This window comes from Bos taurus, chromosome 7 (assembly GCF_002263795.3).
Source record: "Bos taurus isolate L1 Dominette 01449 registration number 42190680 breed Hereford chromosome 7, ARS-UCD2.0, whole genome shotgun sequence".
NCBI lineage: Eukaryota > Metazoa > Chordata > Mammalia > Artiodactyla > Bovidae > Bos > Bos taurus.
In genome coordinates this window covers 22231986-22246136 of record NC_037334.1, presented here as the reverse complement: position 1 = coordinate 22246136, position 14151 = coordinate 22231986, and the positions used below count along the sequence as shown (strand labels likewise).

The 14151-nt window shown below is 38.9% G+C and overlaps 1 non-coding gene across 1 annotated transcript; it reads right to left on the bottom strand.

Moving 5' to 3' along the window:
- Positions 1 to 8108: 8108 nt before the first annotated feature.
- TRNAY-AUA (transfer RNA tyrosine (anticodon AUA)) lies at positions 8109 to 8180 on the bottom strand. The gene has a single exon. It is a non-coding gene; the product is annotated as a tRNA-Tyr (tRNA).
- Positions 8181 to 14151: the final 5971 nt, after the last annotated feature.

Sequence of the window (14151 nt, the reverse complement as noted above, 5' to 3'; positions counted from 1 at the left end):
TTATTTTTAACCTCACTGTATGTAGAGCTATGTCCCAGTTTTTACTTCTAATATTATTTGTTTTCCTTTCTTTTTTTCTTGACCATCCCAGTCAGAGGACTGATTATCTTGCTAACATTTCCAAATATTACCAACTTCCAGTTTTGATGATTCTCTAAACTGCATATTTTATTTTTCTGACTTCATTAATTTCTACTTTATCTGAATGGTTTCCTTTCTTCTGCTCTCTTGGGGTTTTCCCTGTCATTTTTCTAACTCTATGACTGGCTCACTGTGGAAATAGAAAACTGTAAACCCTATAGTGGCTAACTCAATTTGTGTCAGTTCAGTCACTCAGTCATGTCCGACTCTTTGCGACCCCAATAATCGCAGCACGCCAGGCCTCCCTGTCCATCACCAACTCCTGGAGTTTACCCAAACTCATGTCCATTGAGTCAGTGATGCCATCCAACCATCTCATCCTCTGTTGTCCCCTTCTTCTCCCATCTTCAATCTTTCCCAGCATCAGGGCCTTTTCCAATGAGTCAGCTCTTTGTATCAGGTGACCAAAGTACTGGAGCTTCAGCTTCAGCATCAGTCCTTCCAATGAACACTCAAGATTGATCTCCTTTAGGATGGACTGGTTGGATCTCCTTGCAGTCCAAGGGACTCTCAAGAGTCTTCTCCAACACCACAGTTCAAAAGCATCAATTCTTCGGGGCTCAGCTTTCTCCACAGTCCAACTCTCACATCCATAGACGGACCTTTGTTGGCAAAGCAATGTCTCTGCTTTTTAATATGCTATCTAGGTTGGTCATAACTTCCTGCCAAGGAGTTAAGAATCTTTTAATTTCATGGTTGCAGTCACCATCTGCAGTGATTTTGGAGCCCAAAAAAATAAAGTCTCTCATCATTTCCACTGTTTCCCCATCTATTTGCCATGAAGTTATGGGACCAGATGCCATGATCTTAGCTTTCTGAATGTTGAGCTTTAAGCCAACTTTTTCACTCTCCTCTTTCACTTTCATCAAGAGGCTCTTTAGCTCTTCTTCACTTTCTGCCATAAGGGTGGTGTCATCTGCATATCTGAGGTTACTGATATTTCTCCAGGCAATCTTGATTCCAGCTTGTGCTTCTTCCAGCCCAGCGTTTCTCATGATGTACTCTGCATAGAAGTTAAATAAGCAGGGTGATAATATACAGCCTTGACGTACTCCTTTCCTGATTTGGAACCAGTCTGTTGTGCCATGTCCACTTCTAACTGTTGCTTCCTGACCTGCATACAGATTTCTCAAGAGGCAGGTCAGGTGGTCTGGTATTCCCATCTCTTTCAGAATTTTCCACAGTTTATTGTGATCCACACAGTCAAAGGCTTTGGCATAGTCAATAAAGCAGAAATAGATGTTTTTCTGGAATTCTCTTGCTTTGTCGATGATCCAGTAGATGTTGGCAATTTGATCTCTGGTTCCTCTGCCTTTTCTAAAACCAGCTTAAACATCTGTAAGTTCACGGTTCACCTATTGCTGAAGTCTGGCTTGGAGAATTTTGAGCATTACTTTACTAGCGTATGAGATGAGTGCAATTGTATGGTAGTTTGAGCATTCTTTGGCATTGCCTTTCTTTGGGACTGGAATGAAAACTGACCTTTTCCAGTCCTGTGGCCACTGCTGAGTTTTCCATATTTGTGTAGGAAAGTTTAAATGGAGTCAGAGGTTGGCAACCTACAGTTCTGAACAAACTTTCAAAGCACAGCAGAGCTCTTAAAGGTATTCTGAAAATATAAGTCATGTTACAATCACAACTAGTTTGATCAACAATGAAAAGATTTACCAAATCTTTAATGTCTATTCTTACAAAATTTAACTTACATGTATACTTATCATTTATCTTGTCATTACATATTGACAGGTTTGTTTCAATAATTCCAAAGTATGTTTAATTTATAACTTTGGGACTATAAGGGTTTGCTACAAGAAAGGAAGATTTTAAAAATAATTGCTATAGAAAGGGTATATGCTCATTAAATATGTAAACTATAATTGTCAGACATTGGTTATCTTCCTGATAATCAAGGCATTACGTCTTCATATGCTAATCAACAAAACTATTTGAAAGAATTATAAAGATTCTCTTAACATTCAAAACACAGATGAGACTTTCATACTTGTAAAACCAGTTTTACAATTAAAAAATAAAATGACTGCGGTTTCTGAATCTTAAAATACAATGCAGAATTTTCATTTACTTTCATAAAACTTACCTTATTAATTTCAGCCTCTTTCCCTTTGGAATTTAGGCTATAAATATCCCTCCAAGACAATAACAGATGCATCCTTCAAGATTTGATACATTTTTATTAGTCATTCCACTCTAAATGTTTTCTAATTTCTATGATGATATCATTACTGATTCATTACATATATGTATACACACACACACACACATATAAACACACACATACATATCTTTTTAAACATGAACTTTTAAAAGTTATTTTTGTTGCTTTCTAATTTCATGGAATGGTGATTGGAAAACAGTCTGTCGATACATATTCTTAAAGGTGAAGTATGACCTAGTGTGTATGGAGTTTTTTTTATGTTCTATGTACACTTGAAATGAGCAAGCAAGGTTCTACACGCGCTCAGTATACCAAGCTTTTTGATTGTGCTATTCAAATCATCTACTACTTGAATGTGTTTTAATTTGCTTGATCTATCAATGACTGTGTGCATATGTTAAAATATCTCACAATAATTATGGCTTTACAATTCTCCCCAGAAAGTTTATACTTTAGTACTTGTATGGCATTATTATAATACACCCAAACAAATTCAGCATCCCTAATATCATTTTTTGCCTTAAAGATCATTTTGTCTGATATCAACTTGCCATACTGGTTTTAATAACTGCCTGGAGGACTTCCCTGGTGGTCCAGTGGTTCTGACAATGCAGGGGATAATCACTGGTCCGGGAGGATTCCACATGCCAAGCAGCAACTACGACCGTGTGCTGCAACTACTGAGCCCATGCTCTAGAGTCCGAGAGCTGCAACTAGTGAGCTCACATGCCACAATTACTGAAGCCTGCATGCCCTAGAGTCTGTGCTCTGCAATAAGAGAAGGAACTGCAGTAAGAAACCTGTGTACCACAACTAAAGAAAGCTCACTTGCAGCAACAAATACCCAGCACAGCCAAAAATAAATAAATAAATACAAATTTAAAAACAATTGCCTGGAATATATTTTACAATTCTTTTACTATTTAACCTTTCTGTATTCTTTGGTTTTCTGTCTCTTTTGTAAACATGATATAGCTAAATTTTTTTCAGAATATGAGAATGTATCAGTTAAACTGCAGCAAACTTCAGGCTTGTTTACCTTATTCCAGTTTTCTTTTTTTATAGCACTTGTTAATATTTTAACATACTATATAACATACTTATCCAGTATATTGTATTGCTTCTTTTCCTCAGTTAGAATGTTAGTTTCTGAGAATGGGAATTTTTGTCTATTTTACTCACTTATGTCCCAAGTGTTTACAATACAGCCTGGCATAAAGTTTTATGCACTCTATGAATATCTGATAAGTAAATGATTATTTCTCTTTTAACTGCTAAGTTTAATGCACTTTCATTTCTTGTGATTACTATTATATTCAGATTCATTTCTACAATATTATTTTTAATGCATATTAAAAACAGTACAGCATCTAAGGAAAAAAAGGTAGATTTCTGAAAAATAATGGCTTTTTCTTGCTTGCCAATCAGTTCTATCCTGACCAGGAAATTCAAGACTCAATGGAATCTTTCATTGAAATGTTATTTTGTCAACATATTTGCCTTGATGAAGTAAACAGGATCTCTCATTCACTATAATTGGGAATCTTTTATCTTATATGTAAACCTGAGTGAACTCACTTTTTAAAATAACAGCTTTGTTGATATATAATTTACATACCAGAAAATTAATCCTTTAATGTGTATGACTGAGTAGTTTTTAGTATATTCACAGAATTGTACATTACCATGAACTGCAGAATATGTTCATCTCCCCATAAAGAAATGCTATACCCATTAGAAGTCACTCCTCACTCTCCTTCCTTCTGCCCAGCCCTGCTGCTGCTACTGCTGCTAAGTCGCTTCAGTCATGTCCGATTCTGTGCGACCCCATGGATAGCAGCCTACCAGGCTCCCCCGTCCCTGGGATTCTCCAGGCAAGAATGCTGGAGCGGGCTGCCATTTCCTTTTCTAATGCATGAAAGTGAAAAGTGAAAGTGAAGTTGCTCAGTCATGTCCGACTCTTGGTGACCCCATGGACTGCAGCCCACCAGGCTCCTCCATCCAGGGGATTTTCCAGGCAAGAGTACTGGAGTGGGCTGCCATTGACTTCTCTGCTGCCCAGCCCTAGGCAACCATTAATTGATATCTGTCTCTATGTATTTGCCTAGTCTAAACATTTCATATAAATCCAATCATATAGTATGTGGCCTTTTATGTCTGGTTGACTTCTCCAGGCAAATTTCTGGGATATCTATTCTTCGTTTAGCTGGCCTAGTCTGCTCTATATCTGTTGTGGAACACACCACTGAATCAAAGAGAACTCACTATAGGAAATGAAAAGACAGAAAAGGAACACTGAAGTAATATAGTGATAGTAACTGCAGAAGCAACTCCTACCCCTACAACTAGGGGAACAAGGGAAAAGGTTTAAGGAGGACTCTGGTTTAAACCCAGGGACCATGCAGAACTATAACACTGACTTCTGAAGAAGACAATGCTGTCTGACTATTTCTGGAGCTGGAGAGGGAGGCACCAAAGGTCTGGGACTCAAGCCTTTGAAGTAAGAGCACTGACTTGATGAAACTGCCATCAATGAACACAAACTATGACTGCGTCTAGAAGACTGAGGAAAAAAACAGGGAACACCTATTAATGCTGAAGTTTACAACTACTGATGGATTGACATTCATGGAATGGCAAGCAAAACAGGAAAAGTACAGGTCACTTCTTCCTGTTGCATTTCATTCTACTTTTAGTGCCCTCCAGTTGGCAGAAACTGACAGGAAGCCAACTAATAAAAGAGAAATGAAGTTTGCCAACTCCCATCTCCAAGACCAAAGCAGAATATATTAATAGAAGGGTAAGTCTGAATCCAAGATGTCTCTTGGGTAGCTTAATAACCGGTACATGTTATTTAACCCATCCAGTGAGCCTTCAATTTCAAGAACTGCTTTTAACTTTTAGAACATATATTTGGTTCTTTTCAAATCTGCACGGTCTTCTGATGAATTCTGTTGCTTTCTTATGTTTTCTATTTCATTTTAAATATCTTATATGCCTCTATTATCTCAAGTTCTTGGGTGTCTAAATTCAATTTTGTTTTCTATTACTTCTGCTGACACAGTGAATAGGTTTTGAAATTTAGAATTGTGAACTCAGCAGCAGGGCCTATGTGAAAGTCAAAGTGTTAGTCACTCAGTCATGTCTAACTCTTTATGACTCCATGGACTGTAGCCCTCCAGGGTCCTCTGTCCATGGAATTCTCCAAGCAAGAATACTGGAGTGGGTAGCCATTTTCTTCTCCAGGGGAATCTTCCTGACCCAGGGATTGAATCTAGGTCTGCCACATTGCTGGGATTCCCTGGCAGCTCAGATGGTAAAGAATCTGTCTGCAGTGCAGGAGACCCGAGTTCAATTCCAGGGTTGGGAAGATCCTCTACAGAAGGGATAGGCTACCCACTCCAGTATTCTTGGGCTTCCATGGTGGCTCAGCTGGTAAAGAATACACCTGCAATGAGGGAGACCTGGGTTCGATCCCTGGGTTGGGAAGATTCCCTGGAGAAGGGAACAGCTACCCACTCCAATATTCTTGCCTGGAGAATTCCATGGACTGTATAGTCCATGAGGTTGCAAAGAGTTGGATACAACTGAGTGACTTTCATTTTCACTTTCTCCCACATTGCAGGAAGATTCTTTGGGAAAGCACTAGGGCTTATGTGGCCTGGATTTAAAGTGTGTCCCTTCAAAGAAGATTTGCATTTATTTCTGCTAGGCATGCTAGAGGACCATACTCATGTGAATTTCTACACCTGGAGAATAAGGGCAAGATCCTAGACTGTGGGAATAATGAATTATCTTTACCTTTTCATCATAGACAGTTTGGCTTCAGCCAAAACAATGTATTCTTTCAGAGCCTGAACAAGTTTTTCTTCCACAGAAATCAACCTAGCCATGCGCCCTACAAGGGGATAGAAGAAAGGGCCCATCAGAACTAGACAAGTGGTTTCCCTGCGTGCTTCACTGGGACAAAAGCTCCAATGAAAGGTGGGTCCCCTGAACCAGAAGAGAGAAGCTCCTTCTGGATCACTCAGTTGAGGAGCTTAAGGAGATGTGATGGTCACACTGTTCTAGCCTTTGGCTCCAAGACAGAAAGACACTCCCAAAGGGATGTTCAACACTTGATCCATACAGTGAACTCTGTCATCAGGGAAGGGCCTTTATCTCATCCTTTCACCATACAGCTAATCTTATCATGTGGGGCAAGGAAATCCTGGAGGATAAAACCACTTCAATACATAGGAATGAACTTTGAAGTTTCAGGTGAGGAAGAAAAGAGGAGACTGGATTCTCAAGTCATATAATGTACACCACCTATAATCATTATGCATGTATCCTCAAACATGGATGACTCTGTGCAACCCCATGAACTGCTGCCTGCCAGGCTCTTCTGTCTATGGAATTTTCCAGGCAAGAATACTGAGGCTTGCCATTTCCTACTCCAGGGGATCTTTCTGACCCAGGGATCGAACCTGCGTCTCCTGCATTAGCAGGCATATTCCTCACCACGGCACCACCTGGGAAATGATCACTAATGTGGAATCACTTTTGTGACACTCCACAAAAAGTACCTGAGCATTCCTAAAGGTTCTGAGAATATCTAGACTTCACAGAAAGGGTACACACCACAAACACATGTTTCCCAGAAAAAATCTTTGGGCAATGTGTGGTCAGTTCCTTGCCGCTGCTGCTGCTGCTGCTAAGTCACTTCAGTCGTGTCCGACTCTGTGCGACCCCATAGATGGCAGCCCACCAGGCTCCCCCATCCCTGGGATTCTCCAGGCAAGAACACTGGAGTGGGTTGCCATTTCTTTCTCCGATGCATGAAGGTGAAAAGTGAAAGTGAAGTCGCTCAGTCATGTCCAACTCTTATTGACCCCATGGACTGCAGCGTACCAGGCTCCTCCATCCATGGGATTTTCCAGGCAAGAGTACTGGAGTGGGTTGCCATTTCCTTCTCCAGGTCAGTTCCTTAATGGCCTCTAAAACAAAAAGTATTAATTTCTGGAAATTCCTTTCTCACTGTCCCCTAGTCACAGGTAAAAACACGTGGATGAGACTTTTCCACCCTGATAGAGAATAAGTCGGCCAACCTGATGCTGGGAACTAAGACTCATTTGCATAGAATACAACCTTCCCTGGTGCATACCAGCAGATGTGAAGATCTCAGCCCGTGTGTAGCCCAGAAAACCAAACGAGGCCATCACTAGCACAGACATTTGGAGTTTCAAGATTCCAGAAGCCAGCATCTGTAAGGCAGGCAGTAACATTAATTGGACCACTACAGTTAGAAAAAAGACTGACTAATGTGAGGAGATTAATTCAAATGAATGCACATATGCAAACACACACAACACAAGCCATAGTAACTGACTTATACTGTGAAAGCTTAAAGGAAACTGTCTGATTATATGCTCTTCAGGAAACCAAGCACTAGAGGGGAGCAACCAGTTGGGAAGTAACCAAATGTAGGTCAAGCAGTTTTTTAACGCCAGGATGATCAATATGAGCTGGTTGCTGGGAACCTAAAGTGAAGCATGCTACGACACTCGAAACTAAACAGTTCACTCTGGAAACAAAATGATCAAAGCTGAGCACACAATTCATTAAAAAGCCAAGTCCAATCCGTTAGCTGGTAAAATCTATAGTCTTCAGAAATGGTGAAAGTGAAGTTGCTCAGTCGTGTCTGACTTTGCAACTCCATGGACTGTAGGCTACCAGGCTCCCCCATCCTCCATGGGATTTTCCAGGCAAGAATACTGGAGTGGGTTGCCATTTCCTTCTCTAGGAGCTCTTCCCAAACCAGGGATTGAACCCGGGTCTCCCGCATTATAGGCAGACGCTTTACCATCTGAGCCACCAGGGAAGTCCAGACATTCAGAAATGGTATAGCTCAGTAAGAAAAATATGCTAGAACAGGCAAGGCATAATTCTAGACTTCACAGATTACTCTGCTGTTTTTATTTAAATTTGGTCCTCAAGGTCAAAAGAAGGGGAGCATGTCCTGGAAAGTTTCAGATTTCACTGGGAAAATAAGCAAAAACATATGTGAGTACATAATAAGAAAGTTGAACATTCAGACTCAGGAAACACAGATCAATTATTCACTTTTCAAAGGACAAATTTCTTCATCAACAAAAGATATAACTAGATATCATGATTTTTAAGGGCACCTCTAAGTTTCAAAGAGAGTCTATGATATTTATAAAATTTACCTCAAAGAAGAAATACAATATAGGTATATCCTGTGGTAACTATGGAGTAAGAGAGTTTATCCATTTACTAGCTATGATGTTTTGGACAAGATAATTTACCTCTCTAAGTTCTGTTTTTCACTCTGCACGTGGTTAGTGTAATGAGGATTAAATAACAGATTTAATGTGACTGGCACACAGCCGTCATTTCAATAAAGAAAACTACAGTCATTATTTGTTTCATAAACATAAAAAGTGTCTGTTTTTATGTTGCTGTTGGCCTAAATTCCGCCTTTGGTCTACTTCTCCCTCTCTAACCTTTTAATACTAGTAGCTGGCACTTGCTGAGTGATTACCACTCTTCTACATACTACCATGTGTTGCTGCTGTTGTCTGACTCTTTGCGACCCCATGGACTGCAGCACGCCAGGCTTCCCTGTCCTTCACCAACTCCCAGAGCTTTTTCAAACTCACGTCCATCAAGTCAGTGATGCCATCCAACAATCTCATCCTCTGTCACCCCCTTATCCTCCTGCCTTCAATCTTTCCCAGAGTCAGGTCTTTTCCAATGAGTTGGCACTTTGCATTAGGTGGCCAAAGTATTGGAGCTTCAGCTTCAGCATCAGTCATTTCGATGAGTATTCAGGGTTGATTTCCTCTGCATGTAAGTTAAATAAGTAGGGTGACAATATACAGCCTTGACGTACTCTTTTCCCAATTTCAAACCAACCCATTATTCCATGTACAGTTCTAACTGTTGCTTCTTGACCTGCATACAGGTTAATCATGAGGAAAGTAAGGTGGTCTGGTACTCCCAACTCTTGAAGAATTTTGCACAGTTTGCTGTGATCCACACAGTCAAAGGCTGTAGTCAATGAAGCAGATTTTTTTCTGGAATTCCTTGCTTTTTCTGTGACCCAACAGATGTTGGAAATTTGATCTCTAGTTTTTCTGCCTTTTCTAAATCTAGCTTGTACATCTGGAAGTTCACAGTTCACATACTATTGAAGCCTAGCTTGAAGGATTTTGAGAATTATCTTGCTAGCATGTGAAATGAGTGCAACTGTATGGCAATTTGAACATTCTTTAGCATTGCTCCTCTCTGAAACTGGAATGAAAACTGACTTTTTCCTATTCCCTTAGGCTGTTTTATTTTTCTTAATAAAAGAAGATAATCAGAAATAACTGTTGTTCCTGTCCTGTAAAAATCTAAGTGAACTCATGCTCAGAGCTTTTGATGAGAACAGAAACTGAGCAACTTCTCAAAACAGAAAAAAGGTCAATAGAGAGGGGAAAAAGACAAAAGTCTAGTTAAGAGAACTGAATACTACACTTACATGCAGCACCCCTAAGAAAGAATAAGGCCTTAGAAATGATGGATCTACAGTACACCAAAAAGAGTACTAGGATTCTCAGTCACAGATTCCTGAATCTATGTGTGGCACAGAAACAGAAAATTGTCATTGTTTAAATGCCAAAGAATGCTCAAACTATCACACAATTGCACTCATCTCACATGCTAGTAAAGTAGTGCTCAAAATTCTCCAAGCCAGGCTTCAGCAATACATGAACTGTGAACTTCCAGATATTCAAGCTGGTTTTAGAAAAGGCAGAGGAACCAGAGATAAAATTGCCAACATCCGCTGGATCACTGACAAAGCAAGAGAGTTCCAGAAAAACATCTTTCTGCTTTATTGACTATGCCAAAGCCTTTGACTGTGTGGATCACGATAAACTGTGGAAAATTCTGAAAGAGATGGGAATACCAGACCACCTGATCTGCCTCTTGAAAAATCTGTATGCAGGTCAGGAAGCAACAGTTAGAAGTGGACATGGAACAACAGACTGGTTCCAAATAGGAAAAGGAGTACGTCAAGGCTGTATACTGTCACCCTGCTTATTTAACTTATATGCAGAGTACATCATGAGAAACGCTGGCCTGGTAGAAGCACAAGCTGGAATCAAGATTGCTGAGAGAAGTATCAATAACCTCAGATATGCAGATGACACCACCCTTATGGCAGAAAGTGAAGAGGAACTAGAAAGCCTCTTGATGAAAGTGAAAGAGGAGAGTGAAAAAGTTGGCTTAAAGCTCAACATTCAGAAAGCTAAGATCATGGCATCCGGTCCCATCACTTCATGGGAAATAGATGGGGAAACAGTGGAAACAGTGTCAGACTTTATTTATTTGGGCTCCAAAATCACTACAGATGGTGACTGCAGCCATGAAATTAAAAGACGCTTACTCCTTGGAAGGAAAGTTATGACCAACCTAGATAGCATATTCAAAAGCAGAGACATTACTTTGCCAACAAAGGTCTGTCTAGTCAAAGTGATGGTTTTTCCAGTGGTCATGTATGGATGTGAGAGTTGGACTGTGAAGAAAGCTGAGTGCCGAAGAATTGATGCTTTTGAACTGTGGTGTTGGAGAAGACTCTCGAGAGTCCCTTGGACTGCAAGGAGATCCAACCAGTCCATTTAAAGGAGATTAGTCCTGGGTGTTCATTGGAAAGACTGATGCTGAGGCTGAAACTCCAGTACTTTGGCCACCTCATGTGAAGAGTTGACTCATTGGAAAAGAGTCTGATGCTGGGAGGGATTGCGGACAGGAGGAGAAGGGGACAACAGAGGATGAGATGGCTGAATGGCATCACTGACTCAATGGACATGAATTTGAGTGAACTCCGGGAGATGGTGATAGACAGGGAGGCCTGGCGTGCTGCCATTCATGGGGTCGCAAAGAGTCGGAAACGACTAAGCAACTGGACTGAACTGAAGGAAACACTGTGAAAGTCAGCAAACATCCATATACTATTAGCAATGATGAGGACAAAGTCAAAGTTAGAAGGCTTCCTTCTATTTTCTGTGGATCTTGTTGGGCTGCTACACTTTTATGGAAACTTTGCAAAGGAAAGAGCTCCCATAGTGACTGACAGTAAGTTTCTCACCAGCACAGCAGTAAAGAAACTCTATCATATTTAATTTAAATTAATGACCTCCTCTTTTCTTCAGGAAAGCAGAAGACAAAACTCCTCCATGAATGATGTCCTCTATATACCAGGATGAAAGCAACTCTCTAATTCCCAGAGACTGGGAACAGAGGCCAAGAGAAATCTGTACAAATAGATCTTGTTAAAATAACTCTTAACTTCCTTTAGTCTCCCCATATACTTCATTCACTTTTTCATACTATCTATTCTTTGTTCAACCTGGTATATAAGAACTTGGGCCTATCCATTTTGGGATCTTCATTTTCCTATGGGGACCCTCAAGTACATTTAAAATTCTGTATGTTTTTCTCCTGTTAATCAGTTTTATATTAATTTGATTTTCAGGCCCACAGAGAGGCCCCAAGAGAGCAGATATAAAATTTTGTTTTTCTTACACTATTAACCAACTCAACCTGGTATCTACAGAATACTCTACCAAACAACAGCAGAATACATATACCTTTCAAGGTCACACAAAACATTCTCCAGGATAGATCATATGCTAAGTAATAAAATAAGTTTCACTAAATTTTTAAAGGTTTAAGTCATATATTCTCCAATCAAATGGAATAAATTTAAAAAATGCACAAAATCCTAGACTTCTTCAAACATTTGGAAACTGAACAACATAACCTATAGGTCAAAGAAGAATTTGAAGTGAAATTAGAACATATTTTGATTTGAATAAAAACAAAATTACAGTATGTCAAAATACATGGTGCTTAGTTGCTCAGTCCTGTCTGACTCTTTGTGACCCTTTGAACTGTAGTCCGCCAGGCTCCTCAGTCCATGGGAATTCTCCAGGCAAGAATACTGGGGTGCGTTTCCTTGCCCTCTTTCAGGGGATCTTCCCAACCCAGGAATAGAACCTGTGTCTCTGGTATCTCCTGCACTGCAAGTGGATTCTTTACCTGCTGAGGCATCAAAGAACCCCTCAAAATCTATGGGGTATAGCTTAAAGCAATATACAGAAGGAAACATACAGCTTTAAATGCCTATACCAGAAAACAAGGTCTCAAATCAGTAACCTAAGCATTTACCTTAAGAAACTGAAAAAAAATGGAGGGGGAAAATTAATCAAAGCAAGTAGAAGGAATGAAATAATAAGGATAAGAACAGAAAGGCATGAAACAGAAACCAGAAAAACAATAGATAAAATAAAAGAAGTTCCAAATACTGTTTAGTTGAAAAGATGAACAAAGTTAACGAACTTTTGGTTAGAATGACAAGGAAAAAAGAGAAAAATTTTAATTAGACAAATAAAGGAATAAAGTAATGAAACAGAGAACAGCAATATAAACCCTACAGAAACTTTAAGGATTATAACAGAATATTATAAACATCTTTATGCCAACAAAGCAAACAACTTAGATGAAAGAAAAACTCCTAGGAAGGTAAAATTACCAAAACAAACTCATGAAGGTATAGTAAATCTAAATACATCTATAACAATTAAAGATACTGAATTAATAATTTAATATATTAATATTAATATTAATATATTAATAATTTAAAATATTACCACATATTGATATTTGGCAAAACTAATACAATTATGTAAAGTTTAAAAATAAAATAAAATTAGAAAAAATAAAAAATAAAACAAATACTTTCAAAGTAAATAAAAATAAAAATAAAAACCAGGGTAATGAGATTATTAAAAAATAAAATAAAATAAAATAAAATATTACCACAGAGAAATAGCCAGGCCCAGATGGTGAATTCTGGTGAATTCTATCATTTAACTGAAAAATAGTAATAATCCTTCACAAACCCTCTCAAAAAACAGAGAACGCATCCAGCTAAATATATAATGTCAATACTACCCAGATACCAAAGCCACACAAAGACATCATATGAAAAGAAACTACAGAAGCCTCAAGTAAATTCTAAATTATCAGCAAACCAAATGTATGCAAAAAGAATTAAATATGTAAAATGTGTAAAAAGAATTTAATGGATATTCAATTTAATATTCAGCAATATGCAAAAAGGATTTAAACACCATGATTAAGTGAGATTTATCCCAAGAATATAAGGTTGGCTTAACATTCAATTAATGTACAATACTATGTAGAATAAAGGACAAAAAACACAAATACTCAATAGATACAGAAAAAGCATTTGACAAAATTCAATACTCATTCATGACTTACAAAAAAAATACAAAACCTCAACAAAACAAACGGAAAAGAATTTCCTTAACCTGATAAAGACGTGTGAAACTCTCGTAGCTAACCTGCTATTTAAGGTGAAAGACCAAATGCTTTCCTGCTAAGAACAGGGACAAAGTAAGGAAGTCTACTATTGCCACTTCTGTTCTAGCCAGAGCAATAAGAGAATTTTTAAAAATCAGAAAGAAGTCATAAAACTGTCATATACAGACTACAGGTAGAAATTCAAGGAATTCACAAGAAAACTACTAGAACTAATGGAAAAGTTTAGCAGGGTGAAAGTTGCTCAGTCGTGTCCAACTCTGCGACCCCATGAACTGTAGTCCATGGATTTCTCCAGGCCAGAATACTAGAGTGGCTAGCCTTTGCCTTCTCCAGGGGATCTTCCCAACCCAGGGATCGAACTCAGGTCTCCCATACTGCAGGCAGATTCGTTACCAGCTGAGCCACAAGGGAAGCCCAAGAATATTGGAGTGGGT